Below are 9,134 nucleotides of genomic sequence, written 5' to 3' on the forward strand. Positions count from 1 at the left end.
TGTGGTGGATGTGCTTCTTACGTACCTTTCTGTCTCATGGTATTGCAGAGCACCGTGTCATGCCACACTTCTGTGTGTTTGCTTTCTACCTCCTACCTTTTTACACTGTTCTTCTCTTTCTTTTCGTCATTATTTCATCTGGTTTCTGGTTTTGATTTTTCACTTTCGCCTGGTGGCTGCTTTCTTCTCTCTCCTTTTTTCTGCTAAGTGCTGCTTATAGTAAAGGTGTCTCATGATAGTACCACTAGACCAGAATACATGTATTCTTATAGATGGTTTAAAGGCTGCAGAAGAGAAACAGAAGCACAGATGGGTGCATGGACCATGTAATCTTTTCCACATAGTTGGATAAAAGGCTACAGCAAAAGCAGGTGGAAAAACTATTTTTTAAGTGCAGCTCCTCACTTCACCTGTGGCTTCTGGACTAAGATTACAAGAGGGATACCACATATTCCTATGTCATTTGGAAAATTGCCCATATGATTCAAAATCATATGGAAAAAGTAGTGGAGAATTACGGAATCACAGAACCATCGAGGTTGGAAGCCATCTCTGAAGACGGTCTAGTCTACCTCCTCTGCTGAAAGCAGGGTCAGCTATAGCAGGCTGCTCAGGACCTTGTCCGGTTGGGTTTTGAATCTCTCAGTACAGAAAGCATGCAGGGATGAATCATACATACCCTAAGCAATACTTATAATAACAATGAAGCCATTGTCATTTGCAATGGCTGCCACTGAGCAGTGGTCTAACTAAGACAGAACTAATGGTGAATTCTTTCTCATTTTTCATCTTCAAATCAAAACCAAAGCTCTCTTAAAAGACATGCTTTTGGAGCATGATGTGTTATTTGGCAAGTGGAGTTGAACACAAGTCCATGTCATGTAAAGGCCAGAAGAAAGGAGCTTGGCTGTCCCTTCTGGAGCTCAGTCTTGTGAATGTAGGCCAAATAAATGATGTCTCAAATTTAATGGATGTTGTAATGAAACCTAGCAAACACAGGAGGGCTCTATTTGAACACATATTAAGAAACATTTAGGGTGGTGCCAGACTGGACCGATATGTTCTGATGTTACATAACCTTAAACGAAATTGCAGTGCAGTTTAGAAAAGTAGAAGATTCTTAACCGTTTGCTATGAAATTACTGTCTTGTTTTGGGTATGCATGGGTTTATATCTAAACATTGTCTCCATGCTGGAGCATAGAAATATAAAAATAAATCACATGAACCCCAGCTGAAGTGGCCCATTATGAAACATATGAAATAAAATTCCTGATTTTGTCATTTATACTAAATGCATCCATTCTGTATGAAACAGGTTTACATTTAGCTGTCACATATACATCACAGTACATCACAAGCTGGCTTCTGACAGGAAGCATGGTCCCTTCCCTTCATTTGACATTACAAATCCTAATTTTTCCATATTGCTACCATGGAAACAAATGGAGAGTAAAGGCAGCAGGCAACAAAAAGCCACTACTGCATCATAGGGTTTGGTCATTCCTCCACAGAGACAAACAGATTTTCACAACTGGTCTCTGCTGCAGCGCCGCAGCATCACTGCAAGTCCCTCAGGGCAGGGACTGTGCTTGCCCGTGCCAGTGTGCTGCTCACGGCAAACTGCGTGCGGAGGGGCCTCCTCCCTCTTGATTTGAAGCAATGGGACTGTGCAGCCGTTCAGCGTCAGCTGTATCACACACAGCCAAAGCGAACATGTCTCTCACATCAGACACTGCTACAAGCCAGGGAGGTTATCTCCTCTTTGTCTGGCTACCCTTGCCTGCAACCCCATGCACAGGGCAGTTCTGTGAAAAAAAAACAGAGAGTAAATAAAATCTTTCTGCGACAGTAATGTAGCAGTCCCTGCGAGGAAAAGGGCTTCTCCAACGCTGGTGAGACCAGTGAGTGTAATGACTAGCAATGATGGCGGTAACAAGGACAGGGAAGCCACATTTTCCTTGCCTGAGGATGCCCACCTGTGTAGGAATGTGGCTTTGACGAGGCCGGGGCACTGCGCTGCGCTGCACACAGGAGGTGCCGAGGGGCCCCTTCCCTCCCTTCCTCTGTGCCTCTTTACGTAGGAAGTTTTGTTCCAACATGTCTTGCCATGGAAAGGAACAATGTTGTACATGGAGAAGAAGGGCACCGAGTTGGATTTTTCCCTCCCAAATTTGAGGATCTAGCTGAAGATCCCATGGTAGGAGTCTTTTTCCATTAGGTAGTTCCTGAAGCAAGTTGGAGCTCAGCTACCCTTACAGGTGCATCATCCTGCTTATTGCTCAATAGGGGGCCTCTAGAGAATAATGTAGATGTTGAAAATCAGATGATGTAAGTCCAAGCTGTTGGGAATAATGAAGGTGGCCTGTTGACAGAAACCTCAAGATCAAACTACTTTGGAAGAATCCACAAAAAGGGAATGTTCATTAGCAAATCAGAAATCAAAGGTAGAGTTACTACAGTAGGATAAAGTTACTCCAGTACAAGACTCTTGGATTAATCCTTAATTAATTTAATTATCTCAGTTCAACAGTACAGTAAGATTGCACATGAGTGCCTCGAGTAAGCAATACCAGTTGTCAGCCCCATCACACTTCCATTATAATGTTAGTTGACTTTAATGTTTAAACTTGTCATGTTAAGACCACCTCCAGCAGGATAATGGTTAAAGTTAGATTTTATTATGATTGGGGTTGTTTTTTTTTTTTCTTCAGGACTTCTCCTTTGCCAAGAAGTATAAACCTACACTGACATAGCAAATGATGTATTCATTTACAAACCCTTTGGGAAGGAAAGTACATAACAGGATTTCTGGAATTCAGTTTTTAGCCCAGATAATTATTTCATAATCTATTTCTCCTTCTGAAAAAAATTACTTTGATTTAGTAGACATCATTAATTGCTACTAGTAATCTTAAGTTTTCTCTTTTTCTTCTCCCTTCAGAAGCCAATAACAAAAGAGTACAGAATATATTACTAAAGGGACATGTACTAGTTCTCCTTTAGATCAGTGCTACAAAGTACAGCTAATCAGCATGAAAAGATTAACTTCTTATGTTATAGACATGCTATTCTTGACAAGTGGGTTATCATTTCTTTACAGCAAGCAGTGTTACAAAAATAACTCAAGCCACACTTATACACGTACAAACAGAGTGGCCAGGGGATGATGGACCTGCACTCAGTGGCTGAGACTGACTCAGGCTTTGAAACTGGAATTTTGGAAAAGGTTGTTGCTCATTGAATATGTGGATTTGGCTCATTACAGAAACAGGTCATAATCTGCAAACTTGTGACCTAAACTTGGATGAAAACGTCCTCCTACTTCAGCAAAGTTTGGATCAAGGCTCTGGGTTAAATCTTAATTCAGATCATCATCTGGTCTTTCAGTAGGATTACCAGGAAAAACGTTGGCTTGAGACCAGGTTTTCCCTCGCAGATGTTTATTGTAAATTCTGTTGTAGTAGTTCAGATTGATTGTTGTACATACATACTGGGAGAGACCCTATATTTTCTTCATGTGACTGTCCAGAAAGACATGAGGAAAAAGAGCGTGTTACTGAAGTACAGCTGTGGGTTTGCTAAGCAAATCTGCCCCGCAGACACATTTATATAGCAAATCTCCCAGTTGCTGCTTCCATTTTGATGAACCACAAATATCTTGGCATTCTAATCTCTCCACAGCATATTAATCTTAGCTTGTAAAAAGAAAAAAAAAGCAGACAAACAGTGAAAACACTGTAGTAAGGATTGCCTTCTTCCATTCCATCATTTGATACTTGCTGTGTTCCTCCAGAGAGGAAGATGAAGGGAAGTAACACATTTGTGATGTAACACAGACAGGAAATCTCTTTAACTCAAGGTTTAGTAGGAATTTTTAAAGGACATTCACCCTTCATCGTGAATTTTCTGTCACTACCAGGTTCTGCTCACTTCAGCTATCCTGTGGGGATGGGAATCAGAGAAGAAGAATCTTTTTTCAGCTGGTGGAAACAGCAATGCAGGTTTATCAGAGGAAAGTCTGGGCAAGCAGTAGAAGTTGTTATGAATGCCAGTACTATTCTTGAGAAGGAACATTCTTAAGGAGAAAAATAGAAGAAAGACTATTCTAGTAAAGGCTTGATCAGATGATCTACAAGGCCAGCAGGTACTGTCCAAGAGATATTAAAGGCATTTCTGCCTCTAGCAGATCAAACGGCCACATTTATGCTGGTTCTGCAACCTTCCATTAGGTCACTGTGCTCCTCTACCTTCACAGACAGCTTGGAAATCACGTATCCATCTGAAAATATTTTATTTGCCATTGTTAAAAATGCCTATTTCTTACATGTAACAACAGCAAAACAGTTATTCACTGCTTTTCCTGTATGTTCAGTTGGAGCAATTGACACTGCAGTTTGTTAAATCAGTTGCATTTTAGAGGCAATTGGTGAGCCTTTTTTATTTTTTAGCTGAGAAAAAAACCACTTCATATCCCTTATAATAAAGCAAGCAGGGAAAAAAACGCTCACAGCATTTTCATTATTTCTCTTTGAGGTCTTTACCTTTTTCAGTGACTCTCTAATGTTACACTGTAACTCAAATACTTATTAGGGAGTTTTTACTTTGCAAAATAAAAGACTGCTTTAAAGTCATGCTTGACATATCTGAGACTGAGAGATCAGAAGCTAAGAAAGGACACACCTGGTTAGACAATAGAACCATCTCCTCCAGCCTCCTGCTCTTCTGTGATAAGAATTACCTTTTCTGAAGGTAAAAGGTTTATTTTGAACCTGGATTTTGGTGGCTTTATTTGATTCCCCTGGTGCTTTTCCTGGAAGAGACATTGGACAACATCTCCCTTTCTCCTCTGTTTATGCCAGTTTGGGATTTTATGGTCTTACTGGTTTCCTGTTACAAAGTCCTGTGAGTGGGATAGGTGTGACATGCTTATACTTGGCAATGCTTGGACACATTGTCGTGTTTCAGTATGTGGTGTAATCAACATACATGCTCAAAGCCAAATTCTAGCTGAGATACCCGATAGAGTTGTTTCTGAGGAAAGATACTGATACAGAGATACTTAGCACAGATACCGAAAAGAGTTCACTCTTAGTAGCGCTTTCAAACTTCAAAGGCAGCTGTCATATACAGTTTATCCCTTGTAGTTATGAACAGATTGAATCAAAGGGCTGTACATATTCTGGTCTCTCCAGATGTGAAATGGCTTTTACGCCCAAATGGGGTTTAAATATTTCTTAAGTCTTCTTCTATAAGGCTTCAGGACATGTACACTGTAAGGACTTAACTTGGTTTAAGTGATGCTCGCCTTTGCTTGCCTTTTCACAACTTTGAAATTCAAGCATTCTAAGTAGAATTAAGTCGCATTAAGGTTTCATATTAGGACTGCAGCTTGTTCAGGTTTCTTGTGCAAATATCCATCCTATACATGTTAGAGGCAGGCACCATGCTCTTGTGTTCCTTGGCTATGCCTGTATGCACTGTATGTATGTGTGCAGCTCTTGTGCCCTTCTGTGAGGTACTGGAGGCAAGTGCATATATTGCATACTGGACTGTTTTCCTTACCAGGCATCTGCCCAGTGCTGGTATCTTAAAGATCTGAGACTTTTGGGAGATATAGATGTTTGGCTTTGAGTTTGTGAGGACATTAACAGCTTTGCCATCTTTCAGAAGAGCAATAAAATAAGATAATAAAAATGAAAATGGAAAGGAAACAGTGTTTTAAACATATCTTCTATATGAGGAATGGCACTTAAAGGCAAGTGTGCTTCTCTTCTGCCTCACAACAGTTCTCTCTTTTTGGCTCTTGTCACTTCTAGTCCATCAACACAGAAATCCCAAATCTCTGCCTGGGTGCTGGCTCTCTCTCCTGTACTGCTGTAGGGCTGCCAGACTCCTCCGTCAGCACTGCTCTGAATGCCAGCTGACTGCCCTTGCAGTGCTGTATTTGACAGGCAAATGCTGATTAGCGAAGAATAAAATGCAAGCAACAAGAAAGGCACTTTTCACAGAGCCATACCACTAAGATCTTAAATTCTTGCAGAGGACACAGGCAAAGAAGATTACTTTCTATCTATTAAAAAATGCTTTCGGCAGCCTTCTTTGAAAGGGAAGTCTGCCTGGTAAGCGTAAAGAGAAATAAGACATAGGATGAGAGTGTGACAGTCTGCCATATATATTCTTCCCTGGCCTGTAACATGCATCTGGAAGGATAAGGTCTAAATTATTTGTTGTAAATAACAACTTGGATTCAGTTGGTGGAAATGAGATCAGCCTTCATTTTTTTTAATCCTTAAAAAAAAATCCTTCTTTAAACCTTCATAGCAGGTTATATTTGAATGCAAAAAAGATAAATCTTGAAGGCTTGTTGAGGTGATGAAAAAACACTGCAACAGAGTGGTGTTATCACGATGCTAGAAAAAGCCCATGTGTCTTAACATTCCCCTTGATTTACTTGGGTCTGTTCTTTGGGGCTTACATGAACAAGTAGAACAGAGTTCTTCTAGTTCCAATATACAGATTGTACTTCCGTGACTAGCCAAATAAAACCATTCAGCTATAGCCCCAGCCCAGTTCATGCATCTGGCCATATTTAGGAGGGCAGGTTTCTAATGTCTTATTTCTGTGTAGATTCTGGGTCATCCCTCCAAGGCCTTTGCTGAACATCTCTCTCTCATTAATCTCAGCGTCTGCTCACAAACTTATCTCAGATAAATAAGGCTGATCCAAGACTTCAACCAAGACAGCAGTCCCTAGGTGGCTTTAGATCAAAGTGGTAAAGATCAAGCTGTTGCAGCTTGCAGGATTATTTGTGACCCGTGTGAAGTTAATAGCTTGTCTCAAGGTTATCCATCCTAAGGAACATTTTCCATCAAAAAAGACATGATCTCCCTGGACGCTCCTGCTAAAAAGGAGCAAAGAATTTAATGGGCCTAGGGATGAATTATCCTTTCATTTCTTAATGTTTTCTCCTGGTCCATCCTAATGAGGTACATTGGTGGGACAGTATGAAGGACACTGTTTATTCTTATGGTCTACTCACTTTTTTCCAGCCTCTAGATTTTTATCTCTCTGTGGATTTATGTGGTCTCAATCCTGTAATACCCAGGAATAGTTGTTCACTGATTTATTCTCACAATATCCTTCTCACTTCCTAAATGTTACTGAGACTGAATGGAGATGTTCACTTTTCTCATAGGAGGTCCATAGTAGGAAAAGAAATCAGCTCAGATGTCTTAAACAAACAGAGTTCCTTCTTCTGGAATTCCTTTCAAACACCTTGTTCAGTTATTAAAACTGGATGGGGGAAGGAGAAAATGTGTGTACAAGTTACTAACTTGGAAGTGAAATGCATTACTGAAGATGCAGGTTCTCAACTCTGCTGAGCTTCTGCTGATAACACCACAGAAGAGCAGCATGTTCTCAGCTGCTGTTAAGCTGGAATGGTGGGTCCTAATTAGGTTGCAAATCACCAGAATAGTATCATATGAACTGGGCCAGGATGGCTGCCTGGCATACTCAATATACAGAGGGTTAAAATGGGGAACATGAAGCTGACTGTAGAGGGTAATCTTCTGATGGCTTTTTAGGGGACAACTGTGTGGTAATGCTGTTGAAAACATACAGGTATAGATCCAAAATGCAGAATTGCAAGGTGCGGGTAAAAGAGAAGAAAAAAAACATGTTAAGATGCCATGTACTGGGTTGTAGATAGTAAATAGAAGATGCATTGCAGTTCTGTCTAGAATTGGAAATGACAGCCATAAAGGCTGGAAAAGGGAAAGAACTGACTAAGTACTGCATTTTTTGCAGAATAAGATCATGAATAGATGATGACCCCTGTTTATTTTAGGATTTTGAAAAAGTTTGACCTTGAACGTAGGGTGATTCTTACCCTGTACCTTTGTTCTCTAGCTGTATTCTGGCATGTACACCCCCTCCAAAACCACACACACATGCACACATTGTCAAAACTGGGCTGTGCAGACACTTTCTGCACAGGTTTATTACTCCAAGCCTGTGTTTTCTGCAGCTTAAGTCAACGGTGTCTTGTTCTCAGCTGTACGTCCTTAGAGGTGGGACCAGAAGCCCTGATGATGGCTGAATTTCTGCCAGCACAACAGAATAGGTGCAGGATGGGAAACATTGAGCAGATACAGCGCAAAGTACTGCAGATCCACTGGTTTTGTGTGACTGCTCTTGTGTAGATTCTTCCCCTGTGGCTCCTGTAGGATTCTGCAGAGGGGGGGGGCGGTTCTTGCTGATAAACTGGCCCATGGCTTCTTGACTGTGCAGAACAGGAATGCTTAGCTTCCACTCTTTTTTCTTTCTGTCCATATTGCTGTTGAGACAAAGTTCCAGGCAAAAGTGCTAATTTTTGTCAGTGTAAACACATAACAAGGTATTAATTCATAAAATTAACTAAATTTTTAGTACAGTTTAGGAGAGGGAAGTATTTTGTTGTATATTCAAATGCATAATCTGGTGAATTCCCAGTAGTCAAGTATGTGCAATAGATCACGCTGAGCTTTAGTTCCTAAAGCATAAAGTGCATGTAAATCTTAGTATCCTGTTCAAATGCAGAATGTGCACAGGATATCACCAGCATATCAGAGAGCGTATCAGTTTTGGAGCCATGAGCTCAACAGGAACCTGCCTGACAAAATGCCTGCATGTAGCACTGCAGTGTGAACATAACCTTTATGTTCATTCCTGGTTTACCCTGTCTAATCTCGCCTGGATTTATGTAACCAGATGCCTGTGCTAAAGATTTCTTATTCCATATAAGAAGCAACCTGATGTCTACAAAGTTTACATCATGGGTGTCCAATAATCAGTTTGGCTTGCTCCCATGCCCTGGGCTGCTGTATCCCACAGAGAGGTGGACTTTGTATTTCCATGGCTGCCAGTCTGTTTTCCTTCTTTCAGCATCTTTACTTTCACAGACAGTTACAGTTTGATGAAACCACATGAAAATATAAAGAGTATCCATACCTTCGTGACCGATCCTCTTTGGTGAATGGTGCTCATACACAGACTGCTCAAAGACAGTGATTTTTGTCTGTAGTCTTGTCACTTCCCAGCAAAAGAACTGATGCACTGAGCTGGGGGTGAAGAATTTAAGAGACCTTCCTT

This window comes from Egretta garzetta, unplaced genomic scaffold (assembly GCF_000687185.1).
Source record: "Egretta garzetta isolate BGI_Z169 unplaced genomic scaffold, ASM68718v1 scaffold259, whole genome shotgun sequence".
Taxonomy (NCBI): domain Eukaryota; kingdom Metazoa; phylum Chordata; class Aves; order Pelecaniformes; family Ardeidae; genus Egretta; species Egretta garzetta.